Source organism: Macaca thibetana, chromosome 5 (assembly GCF_024542745.1).
Source record: "Macaca thibetana thibetana isolate TM-01 chromosome 5, ASM2454274v1, whole genome shotgun sequence".
Taxonomy (NCBI): Eukaryota; Metazoa; Chordata; class Mammalia; order Primates; family Cercopithecidae; genus Macaca; species Macaca thibetana.
In genome coordinates, this window is record NC_065582.1 from 182,494,028 (window position 1) to 182,509,021 (window position 14,994).

At 46.6% G+C, this 14,994-nt stretch overlaps 1 protein-coding gene across 3 annotated transcripts in view; it reads right to left on the bottom strand.

Annotated features, from left to right (window-relative positions):
- Window positions 1-14,994, bottom strand: part of RGS12 (regulator of G protein signaling 12) — a 164,622-nt gene that overhangs the window by 107,552 nt on the left and 42,076 nt on the right. The gene's annotated exons all lie outside the window — the stretch shown is intronic.

Below are 14,994 nucleotides of genomic sequence, written 5' to 3' on the forward strand. Positions count from 1 at the left end.
TCTTGTAGAAAACCTTGCAGCAATTCCTTGTAAGGCCCTGGGGAAACCTGCAGCATGCCTGCGCCTTCCTGGAAGCAGATGGAGCAGGCCTCCCTCCCACTGCTCTCCCCTCTCTCCCTGCCCCCCGCGCTGACACACCCCACACAGCCCATCATGTCCTCAGACCCATTCCCGCCTGGGTCTCCCTGCACTGGGCCGCTCCTCCTCAACTGAAAAGTCCTTCCTTCCCCACCCACTGTCATGGCCCAGCCCCACATCACCCCACACCTCCATCCTCCACCCTTCCTTCCATCCACACTCCCATCTCTCCACCCTCCCCTCTGCCCACACCCCTAAGGACGGGCAGAGGGGCGGCACTATCCTCTTGGCAGGTGAGAGGTGCAGCACCCGGGGCCGTGGCTGCGGGAACACACGAGGACGCTCGGGAGGACGCCACCACTGGGCCCCCGCCAGGCCGGGAGGAGGCTTTAAGGCTGTCATCCTGAAAGTGGCGATGCCCAGCAGAGGGCAGCCAGCAGGCATAGGCCTAGAAGCACAGCGGCCAGGCGCCAGATGGACCGGTCAGCACAGGTATCAAGCACACACCAAGCTGAGTTACCACAGTTGCCAGCTCACTCCAAGGCACTAGTGGCACAACTGCTTGTTCTCAAACTAAGGAGCAGGCCCCCATGCACGCTGCACCCCCGAGGCTGGAGAATGCACCGCACTGGCCTGCACCTGCCTGCCTGCCGCTCCCACGGGGCTCAGCTCAGGCTCCCGCAGGCTCCTGCCTTCTATAAATCAGCCTGTAAGACACTCCTTGGAGGGAACCTGTGGTCCCATTCAGACACAGATGCGGCTTCCTGGTGTCTCTGCTCCCAATGGCAGGCACCTTGGGCGTCCTGCCACAGAGGGCTCTTCTGTGGTGACTGATAAATTGCCACCCCCGCTCTCTCCTGCTTAGGCCGGCATCCGTGTCCATGCTCTGGGTTCACACCCTCCTCTCACCCCTCCAGCTCACATTCTCTCTGAAGCATGCACTTCTTTGGTCACCTTTTGGGTTCCTTGCTAGCAAGTTAATGAATCTGACAGATTCTTGAGAAAAATTTGGCTAAGAAATTTCTTTTTCAAAAAATGTACCCACAGCTGACCTGAGCTGTAACATGTACCTGGAACCCAGCAATCCCCTTGCAGACCTACAACCCAGCCTCGTACACATCTGGCCTCCCTGCTGGTAGTCCTGTTCCCATGCCCGCCCCATGCTAGCCAGGCTTGGTGCCCTCAGAGGCTCCCGTGTGGCACCCTGTGCTGCTGGCGGGGGCTCCCCGGGTACCCACCTCGTGGTCTTTGTGCATGTTCTTCCCTCCCCTGACCCTCAACCCAAACAACCTCTCTTGTAAGAGACCTTTAAGCCCCCATCTAAGTTAGACTCCCCAGCGTCCTCTCTCCAAGCCTTTGGTCTTTTCCCTCCCACCAATGACACTGCTGTCAGCCATGAGGCATCTCCCCTAGGGGACTGCCATGGGACAACAGCAGCAAAGCCCTTCGCTTCGTCTGATGCTGTCTGAAAACTTGCTGCCCAGCACAGCGCCCGGCTCCTGGCAGGTGTGCGGCCCCAGCAGAGGGGAGGCCTGAGAAGGTGCTCAGCAGTGCTCGTGAGACACACGACACGGACGCCACAACACGGGGGACTGACTACCCAACAACGGGGAGCGCAGGGCACCAGTATGGCGTGCAGACGTGTGTTACGGCAATAGCAGTAACGGGAAACGTTCAGTCCACTGCTAAAGCAACGAGTGACTTTGTTCTCATTACAGATTTGCTATTCTGTATCTTCTGCTCTCGGGAAGGGTGGGGAATGAACCCATGGCTTTGTGAGATTAAGGCTGTCAGAATCAAAATGAGTGACTTGTGTTAAAAACCCTAACAAACAGAGCTGGGGAGGGCCATGAAGGGAGAGCTCGCACATTAGTATGCCTGGGAATAACAAATCCATCACAAAGACTGCACAAACCACAGCCGTGCACACAGGACATCACAGCCTTACTCAGAACACACTGTGAGGACATCTGCCCAGCAACCACCCGCCCACCTTCAGCCTGATACCACCCTTGGTGTTTGCTGATCCTTGTCGCAAGGATAATTATCTCAAAACAATCATGTGATCCTCATTTTTCCTTTAAAAGCCTTTGTTTTCTTTGGCCTCCCCAGCTATGCACTGTAGACCATGGCAAGTATCTGCCACTCCAATGCCCTGCTCCCAGATAAACATCATTCCTTTCAGAGAGCCTCTCACTGTTATTTAGGTGGACAGTGATAAGAAAATTTAATTTTTTTTTTTTTTTTTTGAGACAGGATCTCACTCTGTCACCCAGGCTGGAGGGAGAGGTATGATCATGGCTCACAGCAGCCGCGACCTCCCAGGCTCAAGTGATCCTCCCACCTCAGCCTCCTGAGTAGCTGGGACCACAGGCATGTGCCACCACGCCCAGCTAATGTTTGTATTTTTTGTATGGGTCTTGCTGTGTTGCCCAGGCTGATCTCAAACTCCTGGGCTCAAGCAATTCGCTCACCTCAGCATCCCAAAGTGCTGAGATTACAGGTGTGAGCCACCACACCTGGCAGCCCTGACCACGCCCCGGGTGAGCGGCTCTTCCACAGTGAGCCTTGAAACTTGTTCCCAGCACAGGCAAAAGAAAGGACCTGTGATGCCTGGCCACACGTGGATGCGCTGTGCGCTTTGGAGATGTAAAGGAGAAAGGAAAAGTCTAACAAGCAGACAGAAAACAATTCTTGCAAAAAACTAAATCAACTCTCGGAACGAGGGCCAGTAACAGATGTCACACTTCCACAGCAGGGAGAGACCAGCGTTTATTCGTGTTTCTCAAATAGACAAAGTTTTGTAAATTAATAAATTCAGATAATCACCACCGATTTAGCACCCCCCCACCCCCCGCTGGTGGACATAATCTCAACTCTTCCCCAAAGAGTACTAAACAGGGAAGACAATAATAAAAACGGCCTAAAAGGCCACTTGTTTCAAACTCCAGCTTTTAAGTTGAGAAGACTCCTCACAACTGTCTGAGAAGACAGGTGGCCCCCAGAGCACCATCTGCACCGCGCAGCCTTTGGCCACCGCACCCAGCACTCAAGGACACTGAGTGGAGCAGACACTGCCTGCTGCCCTCAGAGCCCGGTCAGCCTGGGCTCCCAGGCATCCAGGATGCAGTGAGCCGGCATGAACCAGCTGGCTTCAGGGAGAACCAAGGACCTCAGGCCAATCAACCTACCTGGCTACAGGGTCCCAAGGGATGGCCGGTCAACCGGCATGACTATCACAGACAGGCCCAGAAAAGCGTCAGGTTCCCTCCAAAATAAAACCGCTAGAAATGAGTGGAGGGGGACAGTAGAACCTCACCCCCTGCTCAGGTACCAAATTTCTCAGCCACTCTTGGTGCCAGCAATGAATTGCTGAGCACAGTGGCTCACGCCTGTAATCTCAACACTTTGGGAGGCCGAGGCGGGTGGACCACCTGAGGTCAGGAGTTCAAGATCAGCCTGACCAACATGGAGAAACCCTGTCTCTACTAAAAATACAAAATTAGCCAGGCATGGTGGCGCATGCCTGTAATCCCAGCTACTCGGGAGGCTGAGGCAGGAGAATCACTTGAACCCGGGAGGCAGAGGTTGCAGTGAGCTGAGATCACACCACTGCACTCCAGCCTGGGCAACAAGAGCAAAACTCTGTCTCAAAAGAAAAAGGAAAAAAGAAAAAACAACAAATCATCCCATGCAACCATCAGTTCAGAGCGAAGAATAATTTTGGCACAAGAACCATTCCAATGCCTCAATCCACGGATGAGAACCAGGAAGTCAGGGAAGCAAATCTGCTCAAAGTCACACAGCTGGTGGCTGACCTGGGACAATACCCAGCTCCAGCTGTGCTACTGCACTGCTGTTTTTTATTACACTTTCAAAATAGTTATTCAATCTGATTTTAAAATCCAGATAACATAAAATTTACCACATTAGCTGGCTCAGTAGCATTAGATGTGTTCGTAATGTTATGCAAGCACCACCACCGTCCTCCAGAACTTTTCATCTTCCCAGAATGAAGCTCTGCCCCCATTTAACACACACTCTCCATTCCGCTCCCCCAAGCCCCCTCTCCCGCTTTCTGTCTTTATAATTTTGACTGCTCTAGGAATCCCATATAAGTAGAATCGGATAGTATTTGTTCTTCTGTGACTGGCTAATTTCGCTGAAGTCCTCAAGGGCCGTCCATGTTGCAGTCTGTGTCAGAATGTCCTTCCTCTTCAAGGCTGAATAATATTCTGCGGTATGGATGGACCACACTGTTTATCCATCACCTGATGATGGACATCTGGGTGGCTTCCGCCTTTCAGAGATTACAATAATGCTGCTATGAACGTGTGTATAAAGAGCATCTCCTCAAGACCTTGATTTCAATTCTTTGGGTATATATGTAGAAGCAGGATTGTGGGCCATGCGGTCATTGTACTGTTCGTTCTTTGAGGAGCCACCACACTGTTTCCCATGGTGGCTGCAGCACTTGGCATTTCCAGCAGTGTGCCAGGGCTCCAACTCCTCCGCATCCTACCCAATACGGGTCATGTTCTCTCTTGTGGTGGTGGTGGCAGTTGTTTTACAGTAGCCATCCCAAGGAGCGTGAGGTGCTACCTCACTGTGTGTTTAGTTGGCACTGGCCTAATAATTCATGATGTTGGGCATCTTTTCACATGCTCATTAACTATTTGTGTATCTTCTTTAGAGAAATGTCTATTGAAGTCCTTTGCTCATCTTTTTAATTTTTCTTTTCCTTCATTTTTTTTTTTCTACTTCACAGTTTCACACTGGACCTTTGCCCATTTTTTTTTAATTTTAATTTCTCTTTATTTTCTTTTCTACTTCACAGAATTCACCCTGGACTTTTGCCCATTTTTTAACTGGGTTGTTTGTTCTTGTTGCTGAGTTATAGGAGTTCTCTATATACTCTGCATATTAGCTCCATATCAGACACATGGCATACAAATGTTTTCTCCCATTCTGTGGGTTGCCTTCATTCTGTGGGTTGTGTTTTTTAATGCATAGAGTTTTTACTTTTTTTTTTTTGAGACAGAGTCTTATTCTGTCGCCCAGGCTGGAGTGCAGTGGCCGGATCTCAGCTCACTGCAAGCTCCGCCTCCCGGGTTCACGCCATTCTCCTGCCTCAGCCTCCCGAGTAGCCGGGATTACAGGCGCCTGCCACCTCGCCTGACTAGTTTTTTGTTTTTTTTTTTTTTTGGGGTTTTTTTTTTTTTTTTTTTTTTAGTAGAGATGGGGTTTCACCGTGTTAGCCAGGATGGTCTCGATCTCCTGACCTCGTGATCCGCTCATCTCAGCCTCCCAAAGTGCTGGGATTACAGGCTTGAGCCACCGCACCCAGCCAGTTTTTACATTTTGATGTAATGCAATTTATGTATTTTTTTCTTTCTTTACCCACACTGCTAGAACTAAAAATTCCTAACCAATTCAGTCTAAATGAACACTAGTCCATAAGCCCCAATGGGGCAAGGACCGTGTCCTGGTCACGACTACACCCTCACCCCTCCCACAGTGCTTGGTGCATACTAAGTACTCAGTGAATACTTACTGAACAAATAGACTGTAGGCAAGAGAGTATATAGCTTACAAGAGAGACCAGATAATCCGAAGGTATTTCCAAAAAGAGGCAATATAGAGATTTACAAGGAGGCAGATTTCTAGCTCACACCTTCACATCTCCTGCTATATTCTTCTGGGTTTACTCAGCAGACAGAAACCACCTGTGGTTCTAGCAGAGAGTCCCGTGTAGAGAAGGGGTAGCTTGGTATTGAGGGATGGAAAGGCTGAGGGACTCTGAGATGCCATGGAGTAGCAACCTTGGGAAGCAGCTGCCACCCCAGGGCTGGGGAAACGCGGGGAAGCAGAGGGAATTACTCCAACTCGGCAGCTCAGAGGAAAAGAGCCAGTGAAGCTGGGGCCCAGACCACTGAGGGGCATGGGGCTCGAGCCCTCAGGTTTTGTTTGTTTGTTTGTTGAGACACAGTTTCACTCTGTCACCCAGGCTGTACTCCAGTGGTGAAATCTGGGCTCACTGCAACCTCCCACCTCCCAGATTCAAGCAATTCTCCCGCCTCAGCCTCCGAAGTAGCTGGGACTACAGGCACACACCACCATGCCCAGCTATTTTTTTTGTATTTTTAGTAGAGGTGGGGTTTCACTATGTTGGCCAGGCTGGTCTTGAACTCCTGACCTCAAATGATCCGCCCACCTTGGCCTCCCAAAGTGCTGGGATTATAGGCATGAGCCACCGTGCCCAGCCCAGTTTTTTGGGATTTTTAGAGTTGGGGGTCTCACCCTATCTCCCAGGCCGGAGCGCAGGGGTACGATCACAGGGGAGGGCAATTCCTGGCCTCCCAAAGTGCTCAGATTACAGGTGTGAGCCATGGCGCCCACCCCATCCATTGTTTCTGAGGGGCCAGGAGGTTGGCGCAGTGAGCTGGGCAAACTGCAAACTGAGAGGTGAAGGAACTGCCCCTGTGGGGGTGAAACGTTGCTACGGTGACACTCCAGCCTTGCCAGCTCCAGGAAGCACCCCTGGGGATAGAGCCTGACAAGGATGCAGCTGTGAGCAGAAAGGTGGTGCTGAGACCCTGTTGGTGTCATAGAGGGTGGGCTTAGGGCTGAGGGCAGTAAGCTGAGTAACCAGCACACCTGGTTAAATCTGTTACAACAAAACTCTATGCGGCAGGAAGAATTCTAAGCCCAAAAGCAAAACTATTTTAGAATCAACAAAATTCCATTTCAAACATAAAACTAGACAAACTTACAGCAATGATTATGGAGCAACGTGTAAGGAACCAAAGAAAGGTTTCCAGGTCATAGCAAAGCACCTTTTGTGAAATGAAGAAGAAAAATGTGCACAAAGACTGGGTGTCCCATTCAAGAAAGAAAAAGATGAATATTATACATGAAAAGACATTTAGGTAGAGATATTAATTTAAATTATTCCAAAATATCTTAGGGCCTACGATGTCCCAAGCAATTGGCGAAGACTAGAACCTTTAAAGACAGAAACAAAGCACATAATTGCTTCACCAGTAAAGGAGGTGGGTGTGGACTAAGGAAATAAGCCAAACAGGCTTGAAATCAAAACAAGACAAAAAATAAGGCAAGAAAGCAGGGAGGGAGAACCTAGGAAAAGTGGATTTACAGGAAGAATGCAGTAATATCCCAGAGCCAAGACTCAGTGTGCCAGTCACCCAATACATCAGTGACCCACATCTGCCAATTCAGCCTGATCTTCTTCTTGAGCTGTCAGAAGAATCTGCCACTTGTAGTAATAATTCGAAAACAGAAATGGAAAAGCTTAAATAAAAAGGCGAAGTGTTGACTCAGAAAAAGCTGGTTTCACTAGATTAATAATAGACAAAACAGGCTTTATCCCTAATTTTAAAATTTTTAAATAAAAAATTATTGAAATCCTCTGGAAGGAGGAAAAAATAAAAGATTCAATATACAAGGAAAAGGAGAAGGGAGGGAGAAGAGAAGGAAGAGGGACAGCAAAGTTCTACCATTAATTTTTTATGTTTTGTGAGACTACAGTAGTCTTGATACCAAAACTCAACAAAGATAGTGAGAAGGGAAAGTACGAGATAGTCTCACTCAAACACAGATTTTAAAATTATACAAAAATAGTAGTAAACCAAATACATCAGTGTATAAAAAGATGATCATAAGTTAGGTTTATCTCAGGAATGCAAGTATGGTCTACCATCTGAAAATCAATCATTGTAATTTGCCATGTTAGCATCAAAAGGCAGAAACATGATCTCAATGAATGCAAAGTAACAAAGAAAAGAGCTAAAATTTAACACCCATTCATGAAAACAAGTATTAACAAATAGGAATGAAGGGAACTTTCTTAAACTTAATAGGGTAGCTAGACATAAAAAGCAACTAGTCAATTACACTCCCATATATCACATGAGCTAGCATGTATAATTTATTCTATTTTTATTCCTTTTCCAATCAGCTTCCTCAGGTTGAAGCCTTCACAGTTTTTAAAAGGTACCATTTATAATGGCAAATAAAATCATAAGGTACCAAGAAATAAATCTAGCTAGAGAATAAATCTAATTAAAGATGTTTATGAAGGAAATTACAAAGTTTTACTGAAATAAACCAAAATGAGAGAGAAGAGAGATACTATTTGCATGGATAGGAAGGCTTGATACCCTAAAGATACCAATTCCTTAAGCTGATCTACAGATTAAAACACAAAATGTCAATAGCATTTTGGGGAATTTGTAAACTGGTTGTAGAATCTACATAAAAGAGCAAGGCCCAAGCACAGACAAGAAAACCTGCCCTGTAAGACCTAAAGACTTACTATAAAGCTCTAGTAATTTTTTAAAGTACAGTTGGGGATACTGACTAGGAAAGAACAGAGAACCAAGAAACAGACCCACACATACTTGAACACATGATCCATGACAGAGGGGACATTGCTGATCTACGTGGAAGGATGAGATTTAGTGCTAGAACCACTGGTTACCCACAGAGAAAAAAACTAACTTTTGTCTTACCTGATTCTTTTCATAAACATTAACTCCAAGGAACTTTAACGGGAAAAAGGGAGAAAATCATTTTTGACCTCAGGTAGTAATAAATGTATTAAATAAGACACAGACCAGGTGCAGTGGCTCATGCCTGTAATTCCAGCACTTTGGGAGGCCAAGATGGGAGGATCACTTGAGGTCAGGAGTTTGAGACCAGCCTGGCCAACATGGTGAAACCCTGTCTCTACTAAAAATATAAAAATTAGCCAGGTGTGGTGGTCTGTCTGTAATCCCAGCTACTTAGGAGGCTGAGGCAGGAGAATCGCCTGAACCCGGGGAGGTGGAGGTTGCAGTGAGACGAGATCGCACCACTGCACTCCAGCCTGGGCGACAAAGTGAGACTCCACCTCAAAAATATATATATAAGACACAAAGGGTAAACTATAGGAAAAAAGATTATACATCTGGCTAGAGAGTGAAAACAGGAGTCATGCCCAGGGCAGGGACACGTGCGACACGCACAATCAGCCAGGGACTAGCAGCCGGCATCTATCATTCCCGCAGTCCATGAGGAAAAGACAGCCCGAGAGGAAAGAGGGACGAAAAAGTGTGAGTAGGTGCCTCAACAGAGAGGAAACGCAGAGCTTTATAACCAAAGGAATGCAAATCAAAGCCAGATGAGATACCACTTTACAACTCCCAGATTGGCAAAAAATTTAAAAGTCTGGCAAGCATACCTGGAGACAGGTACAAGAACGTTCACTAGTGCATTATTAGTAATTTTTTAGTGGCTCTGCGTATGTAGCAGTAGATTCACGCAATGGATTATACAGAGTTAAAATGAACAGACTGCGACTACCAATAACATCATGGATAAACCATTGAAATAACATGAAGTGATTAAAAACAAGTTGCAGACAACCGTGTTATTAAGCCATTTCTATAAAACTGAAGCAGCAGCAAAACTAATCGATACACCGCCACCGATTCCAACTCTTCAGACACTTCTGGTTCTGCCGGGACATGGCGGCCACCTTGCTCTGAACAGTCTTACTTTCCTAGAAACCCCATAGAGCATAAGCCAATAGTGAGGGGGCCACACTGGTATCTGCCCCTTTGCTCACAGATCCTCTACCTCCATGGCCCCGGAGCCATCTGTCCTACTGATCCCAGCTTCTCAGGGGGCCCCTGCCCTATTCCAGGATGGTGGGGGCTTCCGCCCACTGCTTCCCAGCCCCTCCACAGGCCTGAAGCTGTCCTCACTGTGACACCATTCCCCAGAGAGCACACTCGGGGACCGTGGTCAGGACGAACTCCATGGGCAAACGCTGCCGGGACTAGGAAAGGTCACCTGCTGCGGGCTGCACAAAGCCCTAGGCCCCCAGCTCTGCCGCAGGCCCAGGAGGCTCCCCTCCCTGGAGCCGCCGTTCCTTCCCAGGACCGGGTGGACTCAGAGTGCCGCTGCCCAGTGTCTGCCTCCCCTCTTTCCGCTGGGGACAGAGAGCAGTGCGATGCTGGCCCCTGGGATCCCTGTTTACACAGCGTGATGGCCAACACCACCCTTCCCAGAGATACTTGCATCATGGGGCCTTAGCTGTGACCCTTTTAGAAGTATCATCCAGGTTTTTTTTTTTCCTTTACAATCTATTTTGAAACTTCCTCTCATTGTACCGGAAAAACAGCATAAAATCTATGTGCTGAAGCTGAAACTCTCCTGGCCTGCAATCCATGGAGCCTGTCATTGGTTACACCATGTAAGTACCATTTGTTTCCAAGGCCATCTCTCATTGACTTTGTTCTTATTAAAACAATTTTTTAAATAATTTTTACTTTTCCTTCAAATGAAGTTTTTTTTTAGTAAATATGTTCATATTTCCATCATAAGAAGTTGAAACAACACAAGATAAAAATTCCCTGGATTCTTCCCAGTTTTCATTTACTACCTCTGAGATAACTACTAGTACCCATTTGAAGTGTTTCCTTTGTATTTTTTCCATATATTTACATATAAACATATGTGCACTTTAAAACGTATAGGTTTCTTTGAGGGGTGTTGGAATTTTTTACACAAAAATAGGATATTAAATATATGTGTTTTTGTGACTTGCTTTTTCCATTCAATATGCCCTCGGGAGCTTCCCTATCAGTAATGTATTGATCCACTTTGTATGACAGAGGCTGCTCGCCATTCCTGCAAATAACCAGTCTCTCCTTCCTCCACAGGAATAGAAATCTTAACTAGACACATGGCTGTCCAGCTAAGGACTACATTTCCCAGCCTCCTTTGCACTAGGCAAAGCCATATGACTAAGTCTGTCCAGTGAGATGTCTGCAACTTCCAGACTGTGCCTCCACCTCCCTCTCTCACTGCTGACGGAAATGGGGAAGTGAAGCTAAGGAGCTATCTCAAAGTTCAGGGCAAAAGCCACATGTGAAGAGCAGCAACGACACAACAGAAGGCACCCTGGGTTCCTGATGAGGGTGGAGCCTCCACACCAGCTCTGGAGGATTTACTCAAACTACACTTCTTATATCTAAACCACTATTATTTTATATTGTGCTGTTACAGCATAGAAACTCATATTTTAAATAAGTGTATGAATCCCATAGTATGAAAATACTACATTTTTCTTTACTCCATTGTCAACAGACAATTTCATTCAATCAAAAAAAATTAAGTGCCTTCTAACTGCCAGGCACTGTTCTAGTGCTATTGTTGCAAACCAGGCTGCAATAAAGATCCTGGATCACAATTCTTCATGCCTTTCCAGTACAGGTATCTTCTCTCCGTGATTGAAGGGAGAAGGCAAGGAGGAGGAGCCCGCAGTCCATTATTTCACTTTAACTGGGGTTACCCCAGAAAAGAAAGGTGACCTAATCAAATCTCCTTGTAAACTTGCTAATGAAAGACCTCCTGGCAAACCCAAGGATATTTGCTAGCAGGAGAATCATTGTCTGTGGAATGTTTTCAGCAGGATGTACCTGGTGTGTCTAGGATTGCTCATAATAAATAAACTTGGAATCCTAGGAGTTATGGAGTACAGATCCCTGAAAAATGTCACATAAACTATGTAGCTCTCACAGTACAAAATGGACATACTTCATGGTCAACAACTTCCCCCATGTAAGTGATGTGAGCAGGTGCATTTGCTCAGAGACCTCCCATGTGAAATTTGGGCCAGAGCACGTCCTCACACAGGAGGAAAGAACTAGGTAGTGTAATTGGCAGACAACTTCTCTCTGCTTCTATAAAGCCTCACAATTACATGTGTCCTAGAAATTATTAGGAAGCTTGATATGTAATAAGATCAGTGACTCCCAAAAGTTTAATCTAACAGTTTTATCATTGTGTTTTCTTAAAGGGAAAATTTGTTTTAAAAAGGCAAAAGAATTCCTTCTCTTACTCCTTCCTCAGTTAAATGTAATAGACTGAAATTTTGCTTTCATGGACTCAGGTTTATAAGAAATTTCACTTTAAAATGTACCTTTATTTTATATAACTCAATTTGATTTTCTAACTCTAAGCCAAAATTACACCTGATGCAGATTTAATTCAGTCATTTCTAAGTAAACAGTCAAATTAACTTTTCTGTCAATTCCACTCTTTAGTGTTTCAGTTGCATCACATTCAAGCCCTCTTGGGTACGCACACTGTTCCCCTTCCTGCGGTTTCAGTGGATGAGGGGACGTTTGTGTAACTGTTGCTTCGACATCACAGGGTGAGGCCCCCAGTCTCTCAAGTGTCACTTGGTTTGGTCCTGTGCTCACCTCATTCTCCCACTGCCACTCATGTGTCTGTCACTGGACACATGTTGAGCTCTTATTCATGACTTTGGCACTGGCTCCTTCAGGGACAGACATGGCCTCAATCAATCCCAAGGAGATACTGTTATAGGCTGAAATGTGTTCCCACAATCCAGTTGTGTTGAGATCCTGACCCCCAATACGGTGGAATGTGACTGTATTTGGAGACAGGGCCTTTACAGGGATAATAAAGGTAAAATGAGGTCATTAAAGTAGGCTTTAGTCCATTACGACTGGTGTCCTTATAAGAAAAAGGGATTAAGACAGAGAGATGCACAGAGGGAAGACGATGTGAAGACACAGGGAGAAGACGACCATTGGCCAGCCAAGAAGATGGGCCTCAAAATAAATGAACCCTTGACAACTGACCTCAGACATGCTGCTGACCTCTTCATCTCAGACTTCACCTTCCTGGACTATGAGAGAATCAATGTCTGTGTTCCAGCTGGCCAGTCAGTGGAACTTTATAATGGCAGGTGAGCAGGCTAAGACTGTCCACACTGCACCCGCCACAGCAGGCCCCTAGCCTAGCCCCATGGCTGGCCCGGGTACAGGCCCATGAGCACATTCACAGTCGTGTGCAACACACTCTCTCAAGCTCTGTGACCCCTGGGAGCCCACAGGAACTTCTTGTGCCACCCAGAGTCATCCCTTGCCCTGATCCTGCTCCCACCTTCTATGGGGCAGTCCCCCTCCAAGTTCTAAACACACGTCTTACACTCCTGGGTCCCAAACATGAGGGCAGCTTCCATCGGGGTCACCATGGAACTCAAAGTGGAATGTGAAGGCTCCTCCCAGCCACCTGACCCCCTGGTGCTCTCCAATTCTCCTCTTCTCACCCCACAGCTCAGGTGTTTCTCACAGGGAGGGTGGGGAAGGACGCACTGATGCTTGCAGTGTGCAGCTCGGTCTTTCTGCCTTTCATCTGAACCCTCGGCTCTTCAACCTGGAATCCAACAGCTGAGCCTCCTGTCCTGACAACTTCCCCTTGGGGTTAAAGGTGACCCCGTGACCTCCCATCCAGATTGGACATGGTTAGTAGACAAGGGGGAGGAAAAGTCAGGCCAGGTAACAGACCTCAGAAGGCCACTCTGCTCACAGAGCTGCCCGCACACCCCATGACTTTGCTTTCTTTAGGACACAGTCACATGTAGTTTGAAGAACCGGGGCAGCCAGGTCAAAAGTTTTCTAAGTTTACAGGAGAAAACTATAAACAAACACTCCCAATACAGCTCCTGCTGACTTTGCGTAAGACCCTAGAGTAAGAGAAATCTCACCATCTGCATTATCACCTAACTGCAAAACTACTACATCTAGACCTGTATCTCTCTGTCCCTACTGCGTGTATATACATTGTCGCAGTCCATTTTCTGTTGCTATAACTGAATACCTGAGACTAGGTAATTTATTTTTTTTAAAAAAAGAAATGTATTCATTACCATCCTGGAGGTCAAGGGACTGCATCTGGTGAGGGCCTGCTTGCTGGTGGAGACTCTGTACAGAGTCCTGAGGTAGCACAGGGCATCACATGTTGAGGGAGCTAAACTGGCTCTTAACAAACCCACTGTCTATTTTTCTTAGATATGATTCAAATGTATTTGTTTAAAGGCATGGAGTACAAGTACAATTCTGTCATTATACATGCACAGACTGCACAGTGCTGAAGTCTGGGCTTTGAGGGTATCCATCACCCAAATGACATATATTGCACCCATTCAGAAATTTCTCATCACCCACCCCTCCTCCCACCCCCTCACCTTTCCAAGTCTCCATTCTCTACCATTCCACTCTCTACATCCACGTGTATATTTTACCTCACACTTATAAGTGTGAACATGTGGGATTTGTCTTTCTGTATCTGACTTGTTTCACTTAGGATAATAGCCTCCAATTCCGTCCATGTGGCTGCAAAAGACAAGATTTCTTTCTTTTGATGGCTGAAACCCATCCGTTGGGTATAGAAGCCACGTTTCCTTTATCCATTCACCCACCGATGGACACTTAGGTTGATTCCATATCTTTGCTACTGTGGATAGTGCTGCAATAAACAGAAGAGTACAGGTATCTTTTTGATATAATGATTTCTTTTCCTATGGGTAGCTGGATACCCAGTAGTAGGATTGCTGGTTCAAATGGTAGCTCTATTTTTAGGACTTTGAAAAATCTACATACTGTTTTCCATAGAGGCTGTACTAATTTACATTCCCACCAACAGTGTATAACAGTTCCCTTGACAACATCTGCTATTGTTTGACTTTTTATTAACAGTCATTCTGAGTGAGGTAAAATGATATCTCACTGTGGTTTTAATTTGCACTTCTCTAATGATAACTGATACTGGGCATTTTCTTATATGCCTGTTGAACATTTGTATATCTTCTTTTGAAAAATGTCTATTTGGTCGGGCGCGGTGGCTCAAGTCTGTAATCCCAGCACTTTGGGAGGCCGAGACAGGCGGATCACGAGGTCAGGAGATTGAGACCATCCTGGCTAACACACTGAAACCCCGTCTCTACTAAAAAAAATACAAAAAACTAGCTGGGCGAGGTGGCAGCGCCTGTAGTCCCAGCTACTCGGGAGGCTGAGGCAGGAGAGTGGCATAAACCCA